Below are 25,427 nucleotides of genomic sequence, written 5' to 3'. Positions count from 1 at the left end.
GTATCTTATGAAGTAGTTTAATTTGTTGGCATATGATTGTAGTAGTTTCTTATGGCCCTTTGTACTTCTGTGGTATCAGTTATAATGTCTCCTATTTCATTTCTGATTTGTTTGACTCATTTTCTTTTTTCCTTAAAAGAAAAAAGAAAAAAAGCTAAAGGTTTGTCAATTTTGTTTATTTTTTCATAAAACTAATTCAGTTTTTCGGTCTTACTCTTTGTTTGGTCTCAGTATTTTATATTTCCATTCTGATGTTTATCTCCTTCTTTCTGTCTACATTAGGTTTGCTTTCTATTTCTTCCCTAGTTCTTTGATATGTAAAGTTAGATAATTTATTTGAGACCTTTCTTGTTTCTTTATGTATTTATTGCTGTGAACTTCTCTCTCAGAACTTCTTATCAACCTCCCATAGATTTTTTGTGTTTGTTTCCATTTTTATTCATTTTGAGATTTTTAAATTTCCTTTTTTATTTCTTCTTTTGACTCATGTGTTGCTCAGGAGTGTTGTTTAGTTTCTACATGGTTTTATAAATTTCTAACTTCCTCTTGTTGAAATCTAGTTTCATGCTATTTTGTTCATAAATGATATTTGCCATGATTTAAATTTGAAAGCACCAAGACTTGTTTTGTGGTCTATCCTATGAACTTTCCTGGAGAATGTTTTATGTATACCAAATTAGAGATACAAAGGGAACATTTCATGCAAAGATGGGCTCAAGAAAGGACAGAAATGTAGGGAACTAACAGAAGCAGAAGATATTAAGAAGAGGTGGCAAGAATACATAGAAGAACTGTACAAAAAAGATCATGACTCAGATAATTGTGATGGTGTGATCACTCACCTAGAGCCAGACATCCTGGAATGTGAAGTCAAGAAGGTTTTAGGAAGCATCACTACAAACAAAGCGAGTGGAGGTGATGGAATTCCAGTTGAGCTATTTCAAATCCTGAAAGATGACACTGTGAAAGTGCTGCACTCAATATGCTAGCAAATATGGAAAACTTTGCAGTGGACACAGGATTGGAAAAGGTCAGTTTTCATTCCAATCCCAAAGAAAGGAAATGCCAAAGAATGCTCAAACTGCCACACAATTGCACTCATCTCACACGCTAGTAAAGTATGCTTAAAATTCTCCAAACCAGGCTTCAGCAATATATGAACCATGAACTTCTAGATGTTCAACTGGTTTTAGAAAAGGCAGAAGAACCAGAGATCAAATTGTCAACATCCACTGGATCATCAAAAAAACAAAAGAGTTCCAGAAAAACATCTATTTCTGTTTTATTGACTATGCCAAAGCCTTTGACTGTGTGGATCACAATAAACTGTGGAAAATTCTGAAAGAGATGGGAATACCAGACCACCTGTCCTGCCTCTTTGTGAAACCTGTATGCAGGTCAGGAAGCAAGACTTAGAATTGGACATGTAACAACAGACTGGTTCCAAATAGGAAAAGGAGTATGTCAAGGTGGTATATTGTCACCCTATTTATTTAACTTATATGCAGAGTACATCATGAGAAACGCTGGGCTGGAAGAAGCACAAGCTGAAATCAAGATTGCTGGGAGAAATATCAATAACCTCAGATATGCAGATGACACCACCCTTATGGCAGAAAGTGAAGAAGAACTAAAGAGCCTCTTGATGAAAGTGAAAGAGGAGAGTGAAAAAGTTGGCTTAAAGCCCAACATTCAGAAAACTAAAATCATGGCATCTGGTTCCATCACTTCATGGCAGATAGCTGGGGAAACAGTGGAAACAGTGACTGACTTTATTTTTTTGGACTCCAAAATCACTGCAGATGGTGACTGCAGCCATGAAATTAAAAGATGGTTACTCCTTGGAAGGAAAGTTATGACCAACCTAGACAGCAAATTAAAAAGCAGAGACATTACTTTGCCATCAAAGGCAAAGTCTAGTCAAGGCTATGGTTTTTCCAGTGGTCATGTATGGATGTCAGAGTTGGACTACAAAGAAAGCTGAGTGTCAAAGAATTGATGCTTTTGAACTGTGGTGTTGGAGAAGACTCTTGAAAGCCCCTTGGACTGCAAGGAGATCCAGCCAGTCCATCCTAAAGGAGATCAGTCCTGGGTGTTCATTGGAAGGACTGATGCTGAAGCTGAAACTCCAGTACTTTGGCCACCTCATGCAAAGAGCTGACTCATTGGAAAAGTCCTTGATGCTGGGAAAGATTGAGGGCAGGAGAAGAAGTGGATGACAGAGGATGAGATGGTTGGATGGCATCATTGACTCAATTCACATGGGTTTGGGTAAACTCCAGGAGTTGGTGATAGACAGGGAGGCCTGGCGTGCTGCGGTTCATGGGGTCGCAAGAGTCGGGCATGACCGAGCGAGTGAACTGAACTGACCTGAACTGAAGAAGAATGGATATTCTGCTGCTCTTGGATAGAATTTTCTGTAAATGTCTGTAAAATATATCTGGCCTAATGTGCAACTTAAGCCCAAAGTTTTCTTACTAACTTTGGTCTGGATCACCTGTCCATTGTTGAAAGTTATAATGAGGTCCCCTACTATTGTTGTACTGTAATCTATTTCTTCTTTGAGACTGGTTAGTATTTGCTTAAGATATTCAGGAGTCTGATATATATTTATGATTGTTTTATATTCTTGATGAATTGACCCCTTAATCACTGTATAATAGTTTTCTTTGTCTCTTTAATATTTGGGACTTAAACTTTATTTTGTCTTTGTACAGTTAGCCCTGCTTTTATGACTCACACATGCATGGAATATCTTTTCCATCCCTTCACTTTAAGTCTGTGTGTGTCCTTAAAGCTGAAGTGAGCCTCTTGTAGGCAGCATATAATTGGTGTTTTTTTGTCTATGTAGGTGTTCTGTGTCTTTTGATTGGTGAATTCAATCCATTTATATTGGGGATAATTATTGATACATAAGAAATTGCTTTCTGTTTTGCATTTTCATTGTTCTATTTTCCTTTCTTTCTTCCTATCTTTGTAAGTGGGAGATTTTTCATAGTGATATGCTCTAGTGCTCCTGTTTTATACTTTGGGTATCCAGTATAAGTTTTTGTTTTGTAGTTACCATAAAGTGAAAGAAAGTGAAAGTGTTAGTTGCTCAGTCATGTCTGACTCTCTGCAACATGGACTGTGCGCACCATGTTCCTCTGTCTATGGAATTCTCCAGGCAAGAGTACTGAGGTAGGGAGCCATTCCTTTCTCCGGGGGATCCTCCCAACCCAGGGTTTCAACCCGGGTCTCCTGCATTATGGGCAGATTCTTTACCACCTGAGCCACCAGGGAAGTCTAAAGGCTTACATGAAACATCTTACAGATAAACCAGTCCATTTTATGCTGGTAGCAACTTGAATTTGATCATATATGAAAGTTCTACCCTTTTACTTTACCGTTTTAATGTATTTGTTGTCACAGGTTACCTCTTTGTGTTGTGTATTCATTAAGAAACTATTATGGCTTTAGTTATTTTTCATGCTGTTTTCCACCAACCTTTATACAACAATTACTTGGCCAATCCATCTTTATGTTACAGAATTAGAGTTTTCTAAATATGACTGTGTATTTACTTTTACAGTTTTTGTATTTTTTTTTTCTTTTTGTATATTTTCATGATGCTGCTTAGCATCCTTTCATTTCTGCTTGAGGAACACCTTTCAGGTTTTCTTGCAAAGCAGCTTTACTGGTGATAAACTCACTCAGTTTTTGTTTGTTTGGAAAGCCTTTCTTTCTTCTATGTAAGTGAAGAATAACTTTGCAAAGTAGAGTATTCTTGTTGAGCAATTTTTTTTCAACACTTTAAATATGTCATTCTACTCTTTCCTGGCCTGTAGTGTTTCTGCTGAGAAATTTGCTCATAAACTAATGAGGATTCCTTTGTAGGTTACCACATTTTTTTCTTTTACTGCTTTTAGGATTACATATTTGTCTTTGATTTTTAATACATTTGTTCTAAGTGTCTTGGAGAAGGTCTTTCCTTTGAGATAATGTGTCAATTTGCATTGTTTCCTCGGATGTCCTAGAGTCTCCTCAGATTTGGTGCATTCTCAGCTATTAATTCTTTCAACTTTCTTCCTTCTCCTCCAACCCTTCTCCTTTTGGAATCCCAGTTAATCTCATATTTGCACATTAGATGATGTCCCCTGGATCATATAGGACAGACTCTTTTTCATTTTTGATTTTATTCATCTCTGACTGAGTTATTTCAAAGCATCTATGTATTCTCTGATCATTGATTCTATCTTCTATTTGGTCTAATCTGCTGTAGTTGTACTCTCCTGCATTTTTCATTTTGTTTACTGAATTCTTCAGATTCAGAATTCTTGTTGGTTCTTTTTAAAGATTTTAATCTCTTTATTAAGTTTCTCATTTTGTTCAGTTGTCCTGATTTCATTGAACTGTGTTTCTGTGTTTACTTGGAGCTCACTGAGTTTCTTCAGAAGAGCTATTTTGAATTCTTTATTAGCTATACTGCACTGTGTGCTTTTGAATTCAGTTATAGAGGATTATCATTATATTTTGGTGGTGATGTGTTTACTTGATACTTTATGTTCCTTGAAGTTTTGCATTGCTGTTTTCACATATGAACCAGCACCTGCTCAAATCTTTGTCATTTTATGGTGGGACATAATCTTCTTTGGTTCTACTTAAATCTAGGGCTTTCTCCAACCTTGTATGGATGCACTTGCTCTTTTACTTCTTTTTGTATCAGAATTCTTAATCTTCTATATCTTCTTTGGTTCTTACAAGCCACCAGTCTACTACTGGAAACTTCTTCCTCCCTCCCCAGAAGGTGGTGCTACAGCTAATGGTTGTAGTTTATCTCTTGCCCATAATTCCCAGCCTTTTTTTTTTTTTTCTTTTTGAGGGGACTTCCTGTTTACTGGACCTTGCCCTTGCAGCTGTGCTCTGAATTAAACATCAGGAGACAGACGCAAAATGTGGGGAAGTTTGAGCTTGGCCCTTGGAGCACTGGGGATACCTTTGTGGCAGGTGAGTTTCTCCCAGTGCCTCATAGGTGAGATTTCTACTGGAGTCATAAAAACAGTCAGCAGGAACTTCATGTGTCAAATGGCATTTGATATGTGCATCTGCCTCCATTTTGACCTCTCTTTCCCCAGTCCTACAGGTCCTGTCTTGAGTGCTGACATCACTCTCTAAATAAATTAAATAGGTGTTATATGTGAGTGTGCATGCATCTTCATATTTTAAGTTGTGCTAACTATTATGATAGTGTTAATTGCTCAGTCGTGTCTGACTGAGTCCACCAGTTGGACTCAGTCCACCAGTCTTTTCTGATGGATGCTCCAGGCAAGAATACTGCCATTCCCTTCTCCAGGAGATCTTCCCAATGCAGGGGTCTAACCTAGGTCTCCTACATTGCAGGCAGATTCTTTACCATCTGAGCCACCAGGGAGGCCCTAACATATTATTCAACAAGGTAATATTAAGCACATTTTTATATCCCTTTGGTTAAACGTGGAACAAACAGACACACACATGTAAAAACTAAATATATACAAAACAATATGCATGTGTCTGCATTTATTTTTATTATATGTATTAAATAATACATTGTTGTTGTTTTTCAGTCTCTCAGTTGTATCTGACGCTTTGCAACCCCATGGACTAGGCTTCCCTGTCCATCATAATCTCCCAGAGTTTGCTCAAGTTCATGGCCATTGAATCGGTGATGCTATCCAACCATCTCATCCTCTACCATTCCTCCTCCTCCTGCCTTCAGTCTTTCCCAGCATCAAGGTCTTTTCCAATGAGTCAGATCTTCATATCAACTGGTCAAAGTTTTGGAGCTTCAGTGTCAGTCCTTCCAGTGAATATTCAGGGTTTATTTCCTTTAGGATTGACTGGTTGGATCTCCTTGCAGTCCAAGGGACTCTCAAGAGTCTTCTACACTGCAATTTAAAAGCATCAGTGCCTTGGCACTCAGCTTTCTTTACAGTCCAACTCTCACATCCATTCATGACTACTTGGAAGAATCATAGCTTTGACTAAGATGGACCTTTGTTGGCAAAGTAATGTCTCTGCTTTTTAACATGGTCTGTTTGTCATTGCTTTTCTTCCAAGGAGCAAGCGTCATTTAATTTCATGGCTGCAGTCACCATCCACAGTGACTCCAAAGTCCACATCTTGGACTTTGGAGCCCAAGAAAATAAAGTCTGTCATGATTTCCATTGTTTCTCCATCTATTTGCCATGACGTGATGGGTCCAGATGCCATGATCTTAGTTTTCTGAAAGTTGAATTAGCCAGCTTTTTCACTTTCCTCTTCACCTTTATCAAGAGGCCCTTTAGTTCCTCTGCAGTTTCTACCATTAGAGTGGTCATCTGCATATCTGAGATTATTGATATTTCTCCCTGCAATCTTGATTCCAACTTGTACTTCATCCAACCTGGCAATTCACATGAGGTACCCTGCTTATAAGTTAAAAAAGCAGGGTGACAACATACAGTCTTGACATACTCCTTTCCCAATTTTGAACCAATTCATTGTTCCATGTCCAGTTCTAGATGTTGCTTCTTGACCTGCATACAGGCTTCTCAGGAGGCATATAAGGTGGTCTGTTATTTCCATCTGTTTAAGAATTTTCCACAGTTTGTTGTGATCCACACAGTTAAAGTCTTTAGCATTGTCAAACAAGCAGAAGTAGATGTTTTTCTGGAATTCTATTACTTTTTCTATGATCCAGTTGATATTGGCAGTTTGATCTCTGGTTCTTCTTCCATTTATAAATCCAGCTTGTGTTTCTGGAAGTTCTTGGTTCTTGTCATATTGATACATAGATTTAAGGGTTTTTAGCATTACTTTGCTACTGCTGCTAAGTCACTTCAGTCGTGTCTGACTCTGTGCAACCCCATAGACATCAGCCCACCAGGCTCCCTGTCCCTGGGATTCTCCAGGCAAGAACACTGGAGTGGGTTGCCATTTCCTTCTCCAATGCATGAAAGTGAAAAGTGGGAGTGAAGTCATTCAGTCATGCCCGACTCTTAGCGACCCCATGGACTGCAGCCTACCAGGCTCCTCCATCCATGGGATTTTCCAGGCAAGAGTACTGGAGTGGGGTGCCATTGCCTTCTTTGCATTACCTTGCAATCATGTGAAATTAGTGCAATTCTGCAGTAGTTTGAAAATTCTTTGGCATTGTCCTTCTTTGGGATTGGAGTGAAATCCGACATTTTCTAGTCCTGTGGCCACTGCTGACTTTTCCAAATTTGCTGACATATGAAGTGAAGCATTTTAGCAGCAGCATCTTTTAGGATTTGAAATAGCTCAGCTGAAATTCCATCACCTCCACTAGCTTTGTTTGTAATAATGCTTCCTAAGGCCCATTGACTTCATACTCCAGGATGTGTGGCTCTAGGTGAGTGATCACACCATTGTGGTTATCCAGGTCACTAAGATCTTTTTTGTATAGTTCTTCTGTGTATTCTTGCCACCTCTTCTTAGTAGCTTCTGCTTCTGTTAGGTCCATACCTTTTCTGTCCTTTATTGTGCCCATTGTTGCATGAAACATTCCCTTGGTATTTCCGATTTTCTTGACGAGGTCTCTAGTCTTTCCCATGCCATTGTTTTCCTCTGTTTCCTTGCATTGTTCACTTAAGAAGTGTTTCATGTCTCTCCTTGCTTTTCTTTGGAACTCTGCATTCTGATGGGTGTATCTTTCCTTTTCTCCTTTGTCTTTCACTTCTCTTTTTTTCTCAGCTTGTTTTAAGGCCTCCTCAGACAACCATTTTGCCTTTTTGCATTTCTTTTTCATGGGGATGGCTCTACAATACATAATAAAATAATATATGATAAAATGAGTCCAATATCATATATGTCTATATATGCACACACTTCTAGGAATTTCATTGAAAGTATCAAAACATTCATTGATTATCTTGTGAAATGAAAGCTGGATCTACTTTGCATATGGAGAAATTTGAGTCAATGTGTTCATCTCATTTCTGAATAAAGTGATATAAGCTATGCTTTTTTAAATTTGGCTGTGCTGGGTCTCATTGCTGCCCAGGTTTTCCCTAGTCTCAGTGAGAGTGGACTGCTCTCTGGTTGCTATTCATGAGTTTCCCATTGTAGTGGCTGCTTTTCTGGAGCACGTGTTGGGTCTAGTTGTAGCACGTGGGCTTAGTATTTGCAACTCCTGGGCTCTAGGGCACAGGCTCTGTAGTTGTGGTACTTGGTCTTAATTGCTCCAGGGTATGTGGGGTTTTCCCAGATCAGGGATCAAACCCATGTCTCCTGCATTGGCAGGCGAAGATTCTTTACCACTGAGCCACCAGGAAAGCCCCTAATTATAGTTATAACTGGCTAAATTCCTTTCCAAAAAGGAAAATAATGAATCATATATTTTTAAGGCTCTCTTCATGACACATTCTACATTTTCCCATGAAATGAAACTTTTTAAGATTTCACTGTCATTGCTCAGTCTTAAGAGGAGAACCCCAGACCTGACTATTATTAACTGTTGTTGTTGAATGCTGAGGTAAAAAACATCAATGCATTTTGTTGCTATTTTATTACATGTTATTATAGAATTGGGCACAGCAAAATCACCATATTTTATGACATATCAAGTGTTAAATCCTACTCTCTGAAAGTCAGAAAAAACTACTCTGAGGAGATTTTTTTCCCCATTTACTGAAAGAAAATTCAAAGGATGAGACAAAATATCCTAGTGATGGGCACAAATATGTGGGTTTGTTTGATAGCCTTAATTAGTGATCTTGTAATTGGGTATCATGTCAGTTGTCATGTAGCTGGCAGCGTTCACTGAGAACACATCTAAATCCCTATTTTTTCACTCCTTCCCAAACATTGTCGTTCATTTGGGTGACAATTCATGCATAATATAATAGCCCTAGGGTGCAATTAATTTTAGCAGTTGCACAACTTAGTAAGGAAAAAAAAACATCCCTGGTATCATGTGTTCTTTGAAGGTCAGATGATGCCACAATTTGCACCTTTGTTGTGAGACATGAAAATTAGCAATTAACATAAATATATTGATTAACATATGTATAGTTTAGTCTGACATATTAATGAAACTAATCATATTTTATTTACCAGATGTAAGCATTTTCTTTCTTCTACAATGAAACATCATTATTTAAAAAAATGTTGAGATTAATTTGGGATTAATAATACTTGTTTTATGAGGTATATATTAGAGAAAATTAAGATGGATCCATGCTCTAGGAAGTTTAAACAAAAGAACTTGACAGTTTAATTTATTTTGTACCATATATGTTACATCAGTGATCTAATTATATTGTTTCCATCTTTTTCATGTTACATGTTGTATGTCACATCCTTTATATAATAGCTATCACTGCCTATATTTAGGTCTTGAACACCTTTTCTTTTGACTCTTGGCATAATCCCATGTTTGGATTGATTTCAGTTTCGTGTTCAAATATTGCCAGAGGGACCTTTCTGAGCCATGCATTTGATTCTTGACTCTCGGTTACACCTTTAAGATACAGACACAAAACCTGGCTCTTGGTTAGGTGATACAAACATATATGTCATCACTCAGTCATGCCTACTCTTTGTGATCCTATTGACTGTAGCCCACCAGTCTCCTCTGTCCATAGGGATTCTCCAGTTAAGAATACTGCAGTCGGTTCCCATGCCCTCCTTCAGGGGATCTTCCCAACCCAGGGATTGAACCCAGGTCTCCTGTATTTCAGGCATATTCTTTACCATCTGAGCCACCAGGGAAGCCCAGATACTAATAATTAAGTTAATGATATACACCAGTGGTTTAATAAGTTACTCTTATCAGTTAGGGATATTTCTGTGATGAGTAGAGTGCATGAACTTTGTACAGTGCTATTATAATTATTAAGAGTATGAATAACATTTCTAGAGTATTTATTGTATCCCAGCCATTCTTTAAGGAATGCTACATGAATTATCTTATGTAATCCTATCAAAAATTATTTTATAATAAAAATTATTTATAATTTCCATTTTATAGATGAAGAATTTAAGGTTCAGAGAAATTAACTATTTATCCAAAGAGTAAGCGAGTGTTAAGTAATAGAGCTGGAATTTGTGTTTATGTGAATTGAATCAAAGCTTGCACTTTTTCCACTAAGTATGAGGGAAGGGTGTACAAGTAATGGAGAAATTTACAGGTTGCTATTTGATATCTTGTTCTCTATAGACTTATGAAATGTTGGACATTTGTGGACTAACTCTTGCTTTGGTGTTTGGCTAATTTGGAAAATTGAGGTTCTCCTTATTTAATGAGAATGTGCTTATTTTTCTGGTATTAGTTGAAACCAAAGGGTGCTATTTGATATAAACTAACATAAATGAGTATAGGTGGCTTTGCAGGCAAAGTGAATGGCAGTTGTCATTTAAGGGCTAATGTCAGTCACTGCTGGGTGTGTAAAGAAATGTGGCGCTCGTGCTTAGATGTGTCCGACTCTTTGCAACTACATGGACTGTAGCCCGCCAGGCTCCTCTGTCCATGGGGTTCTCCAAGCAAGAATACTGGAGTGGGTTACCATTCTCTCCTTCCGGGGATCTTCCTGACCCAGGGATTGAACCTGCATCTCTTGTGTGTCCTACATTGGCAGGCAGATTCTTTAGCACTGAGCCCAAAGAGATATAATGTGCACCATTTCACGTCTCTGAGCAAAGAGTTACCATAGCTAGTTTTTATCTTTTTCATTGTTATCAATAAGAATATTGTCTCTGACAATAAAGCCTGAAGCTAAAATGGGTAGATTTGGAAAGCATTTGTTTTAAAAAATGGACTGTGAAATAATATTCAGTAATTAGCCATTTCTTTATAAGTTAGGACTATTTTCCTAATCGAAAGTCACATGATGTTCCCTAGGCCATGAATTTGGATCAAATTTATTGTTTTCAGTTGATCTGTCCAGTGGTGATGCCAGATAAAACATCTGGCTATTTAGAGGAGAGCTCATTGGAGGAGATTAAAATTGCATAACTCCTGTTGACGAGGCACAACTGCCAGGGTTGATCTGTTTCAAGGGAAATAAGACAATGTCCCAGGTATTAGCTTGTATATTTTTGTTACTTTTTGGGAAAGGCAGATCAGGGGAAGAATTGGGGAGATGACAGGGAAAAGAGAATAGTAAAAGTGGAATAAAATTGTTGATCGTGAGTAGAATGTGGAGAAGTCATGATATTGTTGTCCACTGAGCATTGTAAATTCTATATAGTCCTCAAGTCACACAGTTCGTTAAGACTGAAGCAAGAATTTAGTCTCAACAGTGAAAGCCAAGGCATGAATTTTTCACTGCAATGCCCCATCCACCAATTTCTAGGGTATGTGCTAGGTGTTTAACATGTTTGATTTCATTTAATACTTATACTTGCCCTTCAGTTTTACTGCCATTGTGTATATGAGAAAACTAAACATTTTAAAAAATCCCGAGGATTTAACAAATTAGTTAAGCTGTGCAATTTGTTAGAACTGTGTATTTTCAAAGTTAAAAAAAAAACAACCACAAATATAATTTCAAAGATTTATCAAAGCCATGTTGTTAAAACTATCATCAGCAATAATGCTCTTAGAGATGTTTATTTTAGAGAATCTTTTCTGTAGAAATCCTAACTTCAGTATGGGAATCCCTATTTCCCATATGGGAATCACCCCAACTCCTATATTCTAGGTAGTTCAACTCTGGCAATTGTTTTTGGTTAGTGGCTCAGTCGTGTCTGACTCTTTGCGACCCCATGGACTGTAGCATGCCGGGCCTCCCTGTCACTCACCTTCTCTCAGAGTTTGCCTAACTGGCAATTATCTTTCATCATTAAATCTTTTGATGTCACCTATGTATTGCTTTGTCTCTAGATTACTAGGAAGTTTAGAAACAAAACACTGCAAAGAAAAGGGCAACAACTAACACCTCTTACATGGATTGGAATTATTCAGAAATTTTAGTTTGGTCATGGAGTAAGTAGTCGACCCAAATATTGGTGACAAAAACATATTATCTTTGTACTTTATTTCAGAAATAGTAGTGAATTTTATTACCTGATTGCAAACAGAAATATTTGCTATCTTTGCTTTAAAAAAAATCTCTAATGGCTTGATTGATTCTGTCAGAAAATACAATCATATTCATTTAACCATGTTGTATATAGTAAGCATATTTTATTTTAGCCTTACAGTATATGTTAACAACAAAAAGACCACATATAGGACTTTGGTTACCTGAACATAATGAACTGCCATTAAATCCCAGGTGTTTTTGGTGTTTTTCCCACCAGCATACATGGGCCTTTGATGCTTATGAAACAATATGCACATTGGAGGGCATTTCAGGTTACAGGGAATATATACTTTTTCTAACTAGCATTAGAAGTACTCAAGCAATAAATGTGCCCCAATAAAGGACACTAAAGGTGAAATATTAACAGGGGCGATGATAATTATGGGAGGAAATACTTAAAGTAAACACTGAGAACATTATGTGCATCTTTCACAGTGGTACCTGTGGTAGTGGCATTATGGTGATTCTGGCTAAGCACAAAGAGTTGGTGGGGTAATTGAAAAAATATAATATTGGTTCTGAATCAAAATTAATTTCAACATCCCTATTTTTAAAATTTGTTCTCTGTCACTTTGAATGGGGGGCTTCTCTGATCGATCGCTCAGTTGGTACAGAACCCACCTGCAATGCAGGAGACCCCGGTTTGATTCCTGGGTTGGGAAGATTTCCCTGGAGGAGGTCATGGCAACTCACCCCAGTATTCTTGCCTGAAGAATCCCTGTGGGCAGAGGAGCCTGGCCGGTTGCAAAGAGTCGGGCATGACTGAGTGACTAAGCATAGCACGCACTCTTTGAATGTGGGTATAACTTTTTTGTTGTATATTATATTTCTGTAAATTTCTTTAATAATATATTAGTTAGGGAACATGGAGTAAAATGATAATTTATGTGTAGCTCTGGAGTCACAATGTCAGTGATGGATCTTAGTACCAGAGTAAATTCATAATAGATAATGTGATCTTGGGCAGTTTATTTTGCTTCATTGCCTCAGTTTGTGGCCCAGTCTGTAGAATGGAATAATAGTAATTACCTAAAAGGGTTGTTGTAAGGATTGCATTAGTGTTTATAAAACATACATTGCCTTCTCTATGAACTTTAGTAATGACGATGATGACTACATAACATAAAAAATGATGTGTTCTATTTTCTGAACAGTGTGGAGCCAGGAGGATAAAAACAGGGTCAAACTTGAATATAAAAATATCTTGTGTTCAACTTCTTAATCATACTTAGTAGGAAATACATTGTAGTTTTTGTTGTTTAGTCGCTAAGTTGTTTCTGACTCTTTGCGACCCCATGGACTGCAGCCGGCCAGGTTCCTCTGTCCATGGGATTCTCCAGGCAAGAATACTGGAGTGGGCTGCCATTACTTTAATCCAGAGGATCTTTCCTGACCCAGGGATTGAACCTGGGTCTCCTACATTTTTATCTTCTGGACCATCAGGGAAACCACCTCGGAATCCCAGAAAATACATTAAATATAATTTAAAATCATAAAAGCTTCCCCCATGGCACTAGTGGCAAAAAACCCGTCGGCAATGCGAGAGACCTAAGAATGTAGGTTTGATCCCTGGGATCCCCTGGAAGAGGTCCTGGCAACCCACTCCAGTATTCTTGCCTGGAGAATCCCATGGACAGAGGAGCCTGGTGGGCTATGTTCCATGGGTTGCAAAGAGTTGGACGTGACTGAAGTGACTTAGCATGTAGGCAAAATCATAGGAAGTTAGCATAATGAGGGTAAAGATGAGGAACAGGAGCAGCAAGAGGAACAGAAACTGAGTGCCTTTATAACAGAGTCTTGTATTAATGTTTCTCTTGTTTCTAGATCATGAAAGTATTTGCTAACCTACAAACTGCTTTGGATGGGGGGAAATTATGCTGATCCTGGGCCAGTGATAACATCATGCTTTTAACTACCTGCTTTGTGGATCCATAGCATAATGTCTTACACTGTATTAGGCACAGAAAAATGAAATGGTGAAACATGTCCCACAATGTCTGTGTGTGTTGGGTATGGTGGGGGCAACTAATTTGATTATGACCAAATGGACACACTTCAAAATATATGTGCATCTCGAGCACTTGTAGAGTAGCCTAGAATACACATTGAAAGCAAAAGGAAACATTAACACTTGAAATTAGAAGACATAGGGTTAGTTAAATTAACATCTGTAGTTGCTATTATATTGTTTGAATATTAGTGAAAATAGTGTATATCTTTTGTTTGTTAATAAAAACACACTAAATCCACAAAGATTTATGTGGATTGAGAGAATCTATGTAACTTTAAACCTAATGCTGTGTATTATCAGGTAGCATTTTGTTTTTCTATTGGCTATGATGTTAGTGTGAAAATGAAATAGTAATTTGGCATATTGCTGTTTCTCAAATCTAAATTTTTCTCCTTACTAATAAGCTTATTACTAAGGCATCTACCTCATTTCAGCCAGTTAACTTCTTAGTCTTTCCTTTCTCTGTATGGGTTCCCCACTAGAATCCCCTGACCCCCAGTTTCTCCTCTCCTATGGGCAGAGTGCAGTCATGGGCTCCAGGCTTCATTACTTCATTATTAGGCAGCCTGGGTATGAATACACATTTCTTTTTTTTTTTCCATTTATTTTTATTAGTTGAGGCTAATTACTTTACAATATTGTAGTGGTTTTTGCCATACGTTGACATGAATCAGCCATGGATTTGCATGTATTCCCCATCCTGAACCCCCCTCCCGCCTCCCTCCCCATCCCGATCCCTCTGGGTCTTCCCAGTGCACCAGCCCCGAGCACTTGTCTCATGCATCCAACCTAGACTGGTCTGTTTCACCCTTGATAATATACATGTTTCAATGCTGTTCTCCTAGATCATCCCACCCTCGCCTTCTCCCATAGAGTCCAATGCATAGAACAGTCTTTTAAATACACACTTCTTTACTTGCTATTTTAATAACCTTTCATGGGTTGTGTTGCATCCCTGGTCTCAGTCAGTAAAGAATCTGCCAGCAGTGCAAGAGACCCAGGTTCAATCCCTGGATCAAGAAGGTCCCCTGGAGAAGGAAATGGCAACCCATTCCAGTAGTCTTGCCTGGAAAATCCCAGGGACAGAGGAGCCTGGGCGGCTATAGTCCATGGGGTCACAAGTTGGACATAACTTAGCAACTAAATCACCACCAGCACCACCACAGTTTGTGTTACTTTCTGGGATTCAGTTTCTTCAACTTCAGATGGAGTGAACACTAGATCTTGCTTCACAAGTTGTCAAGGTTATGTGAGTAAATCCATGTACAGTATATAAAAGTATGCCTAGAACAGCCCAGTTAAGTGCTTAGCATGATAGTTATTATATTGTTTTGGAAACACATGTTTCTGATGCCCAGCAAAAACAATGATTGATTCTGATCTAGAGGTTTATATTGAGACCTATAGTTCCTGAACTTAGAGAATCTGAAATGCCTGCTTTTGTAGAGCTCCATGCTTCCATTTGTTTGGAGAATGAATGACTTGCCCAGAAGTTCTTGGCACATAATAAAGCCTCAATAGCACTGGTGATCACTATTAATTGTTGTTGTAACTCCAAAGAAAGTGCCAGAAACTCTGTAAAAATCTGTTTTTTCCCCCCTGCAAGATACTTTGCCTACATCTTTGTTAGTCATTATTTTTCTTTTCAATGTCTCTCAGATTTATGTGTCCGGAAAACTTCTGTGGTCATTTCTGTGCTTTCCATTGCCATGATCCTTCCATATGAAGCATGAATTTACAGTTGTTTACTTGACTTTGGGATTTTTAAGCTTCTGAAGGGAGAGGCAACTGTTTTATGGATATATTATTTTTCTTTTGTAGCACTTGGGAGAAGGCTGAGTGCGTACTTGGAGTTCAAAAAAGATTGACTATCTGCACAAACACAAACCAAAGTGTATGTACACATTGCTAAAATATGTTCTCCCTAATAGCATTTTAGATATTCTAATTTGAACAGTAACATATCTGTTTGTACTTTTAATGTTTAATTAATATTGTTTGTTTTCTCTTACTATTAGATTTTAAAGCAGGAATCCACTGACTTTAAAAATTAATGGTGATAACTAATTTGATGTTGAACAACATAAAAATGAATAGATGAACCTGATAGACTATTTTTGGCCTTCTCACAGCTTTATGTAAATATAGTCTACTTGTTTATTCTTCAGTGTGAGCGTGTAACAGCATTAAAACCTTTGGAGAAAAGCCAAGGGTGTTGATAGTAGTGTCGCAATATTGCCAATGCAGGAGACCTGGGTTCAATTCCTGTGTCAGGAAGATCCCTGGAGAAGGAAATGGCAACACACTCTAATATTCTTGCTTGGGAAATCCCATGGAAAGAGGAGCCTGACAAGCTACAGTCAATGGGATCTCAAAGAGTTGAACATGACTTACTGACTAAACAACAAAATACTGTATTCTTAGTTTTGATGAATAAACAATGACGATGTAGGGTGATAACATTAAAAGAAATGGAAAAATATGTTGAGTATGTGAGTGCTTTCTGTACCATCTTTGTAACTTTCCTAAAAATCTAAAATTATTCCCAAATTTATAAATTACTCCTAAACATATTTATAAATTATTTTAAAAATAACTTAAAAATAAAATTAAAAGTGAATAATTGGAAACAAGCTAAATGTTAAAAATATGAGAAAATGAGTATTAAATTTCCAATGACATATTCACTTAATGGCATATAGTACACTCATTAAAAAGTTTCATTGTAAAAAATGCTTTTGATATTAAGTAGATAAAATGTCAAGAATACTATTAGTTCAGTCTGATTACAACAATAAAAATAAATGAATAAAAGTAGACATATAAAAATTATCATCCTAGGACCAGGAGATTCTAACTCTTTTTGTCACAGTTTTCTAAATTTCTATAGCTTTGCAAATTTCTATAGCTTTACTCCAAATAATCATTGATGGTAAAAGATCAGCTCTAAAGAACTGAATTTACTCATCAGGGACGTGAATTAAGGTGAGTTAAAAAAGAAGAAGAAAAAAAAAAAAACCCAGTATATTTGACCATGACTTCCCCAAATTTTAATTAAAAAGTTTTTATCAAACCATTTTGAAAAATTTGATTTTGGGAAGTGGTCAAAATAGATGAAGACAGACAGTAGAAAATTCCAATTATAAAATAAGTCCTAAAGATGTAATGTGCGGCATGGTGACTATAATTAACAATACCATATTGCATATTTGAAACTTGCTAAGAGAATGTATCCTTAAAGTTCTCATTTCAAGAAAAACAATATATTACTGTGTAGTAATGAGTGTTAACTAGACTTATTGTGGTGATCACTTTGCCATTTATATACACACACACACACAAGCATACATACATATAATCATTACTGTATATCTGAAACTAGTATGATATACATCCCTTTATATCTCAATAAAAAAAAAACTAGTTTTAGCGAGCATTTTATCTTAAGGCTATAATGTATTCTTTATTGTTGGATACTGAATTTGTTTCAATTGCAAACACTTTCAGCTTTCAAATGTCCGCTCTTATAAAACTGACCTGTTATTTTGCCATTTTACCTGTACACAGCTGAATACTTTAAAAATCCCTCTTCAAAATTTGTTACCTGGATATATTCACATGAGAAGAGGTGGAGCCAGAAGTAACTGGTGCGAATTCAAAGTGCCACTGTAGTTCAAGAACCCAAAGTACGTACAGCTACCAATAAAGCGCAATCAAATCAAAAAGCACACTGTGGTTCTGGAAGTGACCTTGAGAGAATATCCATAGCTTTGCTCTCTTCTTGAGCCTTCACATTCTGGCATTATTAACAGTCACACTTTGGGGTCCATCTGGAGTCTGACTTCTGTCTCCACACTTGTAAATTTCCACTTTGTTCATCCAGAGATTCCATTCCATGTTCAACTTCTTACTTCGGGGGCACAGGTATCCCCTACTTTTTGAAGTTTGCCTTATGCCACTTCTCATTTATAAAATAGCTACATTAGTACCTGTTTGCATTAACTGAAAGAAATCCAAAGAAGATTTTCACTTTTACAAAAATAGGCAAAGAAAGAAAATAGTGGCCAGCATTTGTTTTGAAGCACGATGTGTTTCTTGAGCAGGTAGAGTGGCGCCGCCAAGCTCCTTCCGTGGGAAATACACTCAGATTCTCAGCATCAAGCCACCATAGCTTTTACTGGATCTCTGAGCGTGCACCCATTAACAAGATGTGTCCTAAGATAATTACTGTTTTACTTTACACCATTTTGGCTTAGGAAAGGTTTCATAGGAATGCTCTGTTTTTGGATATTGGGGAACCCTGTATATTATTTGATTTATTTCATTTAGAATAGGAAGGAATATGTAAAAACTGTTAGAAGCAAACATAAAAATATAAAGATTTTCATGGATTGTTGCGAATGTTCTGCTATATACAGTGAAATGCTATATGATTTTTACCCCGTATTTTAAAATTCTTGAGAGTATTAGAAACATAAATGGTATTTCAAAAGGAAAACTATATAATTGGAATTACTTTTCAGTTAAAACTTTTTCACAGCTTTAAGGCTCTTAATTGAAAATATTTCAGTAGTAAAAAGGAGATATGTCTGTAATATATGTCTATGGAAAGATTCTTGATTGAAAGAGACCTTGGAATACTTTCATTTCTTGGGACTGAAGGAAGATATATATTTAGAAGCAAAGACAGAATCAGCTGGAAAATTTCCACCACCAAATGATAGGCAGGATGTGTCCTTGGAAATCATGGTGATAGGTTCCTTCTCCCTTGGAGGTACTCCATCCTTAAAAATCAAATAGGGTATATTGAATCCTTATCACTGCTTGGATAGAACTTGGACAAGTTTCAAAAAATGGAAATCACTCCAAAATCCCCTCTCAACTCTTTGAATGGAGGAAATCTTTGATAGGAACTCACTACTTAAAAAGGGTGTGTGTGAAGGGATCCTTGGAAGATGTTCAACTTTTGATGAGATGGCTCCTTGGATGGTTTTCAAGACCTGGAGGGGTCCATAATGAAGAATCATGCTGCTTCCATTAGTGTATTTTTCCTCTTCATGTTTGCAGACAAAGCTGAGAATCTGTCCAATTTCTTCCTTGGCTAAGGTAGTCTTTATTTTAATAGAAAGGCTAGTCAACTTGGCACATTTGCAGATGAGAAGAGCAAATGAAAGCAAGTAACATTTAGATAATTCTCTTGGCCAATGGAAGATAACTTTGTGTTTGATTGAGCTGCACTTTTTTTCTCTCCACAGTAGTTTACCAATTTGGGAAATGAAAAAAATCATTTCCTGTTTTATAACTGTTAACCCCCAGGTGATTTTTATTGTTCAAGTTTTAAAAAAGTTTAGCTGGAGAGTTTGCATTTAAAAGTAGAGTTATGCCTTTATATAGTTCATATAACTTAATATGACACTTTTCATAGTTATGTAATTACTTTGAATTACTAATTTGTTATATGAGTGGGTATTATTAATAGTTTTGGGAGTTTCACCAATAATCATTTATTTGCTTTTAATTAAAAAAACCAGAGACTTTCTGTGTATCTTAGTATCAGATTTCATTTTCTCTTGAGCTTATAAATGTAATAATACAACATGCACCAAGTATGTTCGCTAATAACTATTTCATTAGTTAGGACACTATAATACTTACTGCAATTTGATGAGTGTTTTACCTAAACTCTGTTGTTTTATTTTTAGTGAGGAACGTTTTTACTCATTAACAACAATAACAGTTGAAAAATCTGTAGAGGTTGAATTTAAAAAATCACAAATGCAAAATGTCACATTTAAGATTATGTGACTTATGATGACTGACATAGATTACAGTGTTCCCAAATTCTAGGGTTAGAATTTGTTAATAGAACCCCACCTATCTTTGATAGGTATTACAAAGTCATAAACTCAAGAGAGATTTGTTGTTTTTGTTGTTTAGTTGCTCTGACTCTTCGTGACCCCATGGCTTATAGCTCGCCAGGCTCTTCTGTCCATGGAATTCTCCAGGCAATAATATTGGAGTAATCTGCCATTTTCTTCTCCTGGAGATCTTCCTGACCCAGGGATTGAACCTGCCTGTCCTGCCCTGGGAGGTGGATTCTTTACCACTGAGTCATCAGGAAAACTCCAAGAGAGATAAAGACAGTAAAATACAAAGGCTCAAAATTTCCATTCTTTCAGGGAACATCTCTCTCATACTCTAGATAAAGCCAGACAATCTGTGAAGAGCCTCATTGTTGGTGAACATCCTTGAACTAGGGATGAGTGTGTACAGCGTGTTCAATTATGGCTGTGGCTAAGACTGCTCACCAGGGCAGTTCTAGTGAAACTTTTCATTCCCGATTTAAGATGGGTCTTTGTAGGTTCCAAGGAGGGGAAAAAAGGACTTCAGAACAATTAAGTCAGAAAGATCTGTGGGGTTCTATTTAACAACAACAAAAAAAGTACATTCTGGCTTCTACAAAATGATTTTTGTATTTAGGTGAGCCTTTCAGTTGAAAAGTGAAATGGGCCATAATAGCATTTTTGCTGTTTGAAATTTTCATTACAATGGCTCCTGTCCTACTTTTCCCAGTGGAATGTGAATTCTTACACTGCAAAGCCAAAAACAGAAAAGAAAACAAAATAGACACACACACAAACTGTTTTATGGCTTTAGAAGTTATTATTTTAAGTGATCTGGCTCTGAGGTGGGGCTGAAATGGAATATTCCTTTAGCCAGTGGCACAGACGGGCTTTTCTGGATGAGATTCTGCCCCCTTGTAGTGGAACGTGATGTACATTTTGATTCCCTGGCATGCCTACACTATCACCCATCTGTTAAGATGGCATTGATCCTAACAAAAAAAAAAAAACCTGTGGTTTGCCAGGTTCCAGAAGTCCTAGGTGTCTGGCATATGTATACATTTCTAAAGGTATTTTCCAGAATTTTTTTTTTTTTTAAAAAGAAGAGTTTAGCTTAGGGTGTTTTCTTCTAGAGAATAGTTCATGGGTAGGCCACTACAGGCAATTCTGTCAGTAATATATGTTCATATAATTTTAGGTATAAATATACTTATGTTTCATATCAGGGAATTTGCATGTGGAAAAAATGTCATTGAAGCTTAGAGCAATTAATTCATCTTCTACATAAACAATCCTTATTCATTGCGCTGATCTCTTTCATGGATACCTGTATCCGTGATTCATGTTATTTCTATCAGTTCTACCAAGTATTCGATAAGATGGTGTGTTAAAGAGTGAACCTCTGAGAGGACTGTTGTGACCAATTTTGAGATGGAAATCCATACCCCATAAACTTGACAAGATAGTATTGATTGCCTGAAGTGAAAAAGTCCAGAAACGACTTAACTTAAAGTCAGGTGGTGGAAATCCTAGAGAGCTCTGCAGCCCTCAGGGGACCATGGGATAATTTGGTTACTAGAGAGAAGACATCCTGTTGTTGCTTAGCTACAGGACTCTGGGTGGCAGCTCTTTTTCCTATCACATTTCCTGGTGTTTTGTTTTTGTAAATGTAGCTCCTTGCAAATGAGGGACATTCATGCAGATGTCCACACTGCAGTCGTTTTGTTTTGTAAAGTGAAACAGTTTTAGAGGGAAAAAAAAAAAAACCCTGGGAGATATAAAATTTTGAGAGGAAGGTTCTCTTTGTGTTTCACTGTTTAAGAAGATTAAATCAAGTAATATAAAATATTATAGACAAAGTTTTGGTATACATTTTACAAGATTTAGCATTAAGTTATAGCACTAGAAAAAATCTTTTATGTTTTTAAGAATAATGACTATGTATTGAAAACATAAATACCTGTTGCATATACATGCATTGAAAATCATTGATATTCAGTGTACTAAATGGATGGTTTAAAAAAAATCAATTCCAGATACTTTATTTATGTTCATGTACATATTTGTGAATTTCCATTTTTGACGATGTTTGAGTTAAAGTCTTTATTATTTTTTAGCTTTGTGTACTGTTGTTGTTGTCTTTTGGCTGCTAAACCAACTCTTTGACCCATGGACTGTAGCTCAGAAGTCTTCTCTTTCCATGGGATTTCCCTGGTAAGAATACTGGAGTGGGTTGCCACTTCCTTCTCCAGGGGATCTTCCCAACCCAGGGATTGAACCTGAGTCTCCTGCATTGACAGGCAGATTCTTTTCCATTGAGCCTCCGGAGAAGCCAGTGTGTACGCTAATTCCTATATTAAATTCTGAAGTATTAAAGTATAATACAAGTTTCAAATAATATTTTATAATTATCAGATCCTACTCCATAAAAATCATGGCCATCATACCTACATTCGATAATGTATTTGTTTTGCAGTGTTAAAGGGTTATTGAATTATTGGGATAAGCTAACAAGGGATTTTTAGTGTAGTTCCATGGAAAAGATAGTTATGCTTAGAGACTCATTGGGAAGAAAAAGTCATTTTATCACAGATTTATAATTAGAGTTAAGAATAAAGGCAAACACAATAATGGTAGGCATGGGTCTATTTATACCCTGCTCTTTCACAAAACAAATTAAGAGGTTTTAATCAACATGGAGAAGTTCTTTCCAAATCCAAACACCTTGTGTGAATAATTTATTCCTGTTTTAGTTTAAAGAATATTTCATGTTTTTTCCCCCTCATGTATTGTTTCTGTTCTAAAAATTACAATACCCCCATCTCTAGACTGAGGAACATGAACGTGATTTCCCTGGAGCATCAGGTGAAATAAATATGTATTTGTATGTTGTAAATGAGAAGATAGTAAATATTATTAAACTGAAGAGTAAAACTAAGTGTCTATAGAGAATCCCAGCTTCCCAGGTGGCTCAATGGTAAAGAATCTACCTTCAATATAGGAGACATGAGTTCCACCCCTGGGTTGGGAAGATCCCCGGGAGAAGGAAATGGCAACCCACTGAGATATTCTTGCCTGGAAAATCCCATGGACAGAGGAACCTGGTGGGCGACCGTCCATGGGGTCACAAAAGAGTTGGATACAGCTTAGTGACTAAATAACATAGGAATCCCAGCAGGACTGTACTATTCAGAACATGCACAGTCAAAGGACTGACTGCTGGTTTTGTGCATGTTTCAGCTCCAAGCTTTACATTTTTACTTTTCAATTTTTTTCAACAGGTTGTGGTGAATGAGCAAGAAGTAGAAGACTCAGGGACACAGGGATACATGCTTTATGCTATTTGCTCGGGAAGAAAAAAAAATATGGAGCTATTTCCATGACAATTTAGGAAAGACTGAGATAACGTGTTGAATGTAGCTCTCTGAGCATCTGTTGGTTTTCAGTCTCTGTTCGAGTAGAGTAAGAGTCTAGTGTTATGATAGACAAGCTACTTAAGTGAATCATTCTGCCTGCCTCATGATTACTTCAAGTGGATCATTCATTCTTTACTTTCCATTTGAAAACACTGATGTGGAGATAGACAGGCAAAGAATAGAGCCAAGACTGCTTTTTAAAGAACTCAGGACTCTTTCTGTATATACAACATGGGCAGAATGCAGTAAGATCCTTTTTTTTTTTTTTAATTTTTTAAGGTGGATACACCAATATAGAGTCATTTGCCCTTCCAGAGCCTTAGCATCCTTGCAGGAATAAGTGTAGACTTTTCCTGGTGCTGATTTTGAAGGCTGTCACTCATGAAATACTGATGAAAATATTCTGATGTCTGATTTTCCTACCCTCCCCCCACTACTGCCCCAAGTTTTGTTAATGTTATAGCTAGAATGTATCAGGGTATACAGTCTAGCCAAGAGATAACAGAGGATCATGGTGGGATTGAACACTAGACTTTGAATAAAAAGATCTTGATTTGAATCTAGGATCTAACCCTTATCAGCTATGGGCTCTTGGGTGTGTTAGTTACCTTCTCTAGCCCTCAGTTTCCTCTTCAATGAAATGGGATGACATCTGTACCTTCTATAGAGTCAAACAAAATAACAAGAATGAATTGCTTGACCTTTTACCTGGCTTAGAATTAACACTTAATACATCTTATTTTACCAAGATATTTTCTGGAGGAAAGCAACTTCAACTCCCACAAAGACTTTTAATATGCACCTTCATAAGTAACTTTCCCCCAGTTTAAGATTCAAACTTATGCTGTGCTGCTCGAGACTATAAAAAATGTAATATCTTTCTCATTTTGTCTTTCTCTCTCTGTATATTTATATACATAGGCCATACATACTTGTACATATCTTTAAGTATAGGCTGTGTGTATATTATGTGTGTATATATATATATATACTTTTTGATTGCTAGAGGAAATTCTGTGACTTCACACACCTTGAATTTATGAGACTGTTAAAGGAAACATAGGAACAATCCTGGTATGATGAGAGAAAAAAAAGAATTGGTCAAAAATCAACTCCTCAATGGAGTACACTAATGAAATTTGTATATGAAACTTGTTATTCTGTCTTCTTCCTGGAAAGCTTTGCTTTTTCACCAAGGAAAATATTCTTCCTTAGTCTCCCTTATTAATGTAGTCCCTTGTGGCACACATAGAGGTACAATAGTTTAATAAAACAAAGAGTGACTTGATGTTGGCAGCACTCCGTTGTTTGTGTTCACCTGTGACATTTACAAGTGAAGACATACAGAGCCTTCTTTTGTTTCCTGGATAATCGCTCAGGTGTTAAATAAGAAGTTGATTCAGTTTTAAATGGCATGATATTCTCAAGCCTTGGAAAAGTAATTGATGGATTTTCTTCTTCTTTTTTCCATAGCTCAAATATACACACTGCAAAGTCATGTCTAACTGTTTAATTTTACAAGACTGAAAATATTGGATTTAAAGCTTAGGTTTTAGTTGAGGTTTATTCTTGGTGTCCAGCCCTGTCTAAACTTTCACAGGCAAATCGGAAATGAAACACAATCGAAACTAAACCAAACTTTTCTGCCTGCAAAGGGACCTTAATATTTCATTTTGTGTTTTTCAGACAGAATCTAATGAAAACGTGATTTTATGTATTTTCCTTGTGTCAATTATTCCCTGTACCCCTTCTAAACTGATCTGTGCATTCAACGTGAAGCTTCATTAAGGATCAAGCCAAGTAGTCTTTAAAAAGTACAGGGTTTTGGTGATAGACAGATGGTGGCTTTCATGATGTCAGGAAGTGTCAGATATTATGGTTGGCTGCGGAATGGTGGCTACTATCCAAACAGATTGGGAAACAGACAGAAAGAGCAAGAACACCATTTGTTTTATTTAGATACATTGTGAACAGAAGGAAGCAAGACAGAGCATACTTTTACACATCTTTTTTCCACTCCCTGTGAAAACAGTTTAAGATTTGTTATGTTATATTAGCCCTTTCATTATGCAAAAACATGTGAAAGCCAGAGATGCTGGTTAGAGAATTT

At 36.9% G+C, this 25,427-nt stretch overlaps 1 long non-coding RNA gene across 3 annotated transcripts; it reads left to right on the top strand.

The window, feature by feature from the left end:
- Nucleotides 1-1,299: 1,299 nt before the first annotated feature.
- Nucleotides 1,300-24,583, top strand: LOC136170574 (uncharacterized). 3 transcript variants are annotated; one of them, XR_010663651.1, is made up of 3 exons: nt 1,300-2,425; nt 4,896-4,986; nt 23,183-24,583. It is a non-coding gene; the product is annotated as an uncharacterized lncRNA (long non-coding RNA). The 3 variants fall into 3 exon arrangements; XR_010663650.1 differs by having other exon boundaries at nt 4,862-4,986; XR_010663652.1 differs by lacking the exon at nt 1,300-2,425 and adding an exon at nt 2,459-3,180 and having other exon boundaries at nt 4,862-4,986.
- Nucleotides 24,584-25,427: the final 844 nt, after the last annotated feature.

Source organism: Muntiacus reevesi, chromosome 6 (genome assembly GCF_963930625.1).
Source record: "Muntiacus reevesi chromosome 6, mMunRee1.1, whole genome shotgun sequence".
Lineage (NCBI taxonomy): Eukaryota > Metazoa > Chordata > Mammalia > Artiodactyla > Cervidae > Muntiacus > Muntiacus reevesi.
This window is presented reverse-complemented; position numbering and strand designations above follow the sequence as displayed.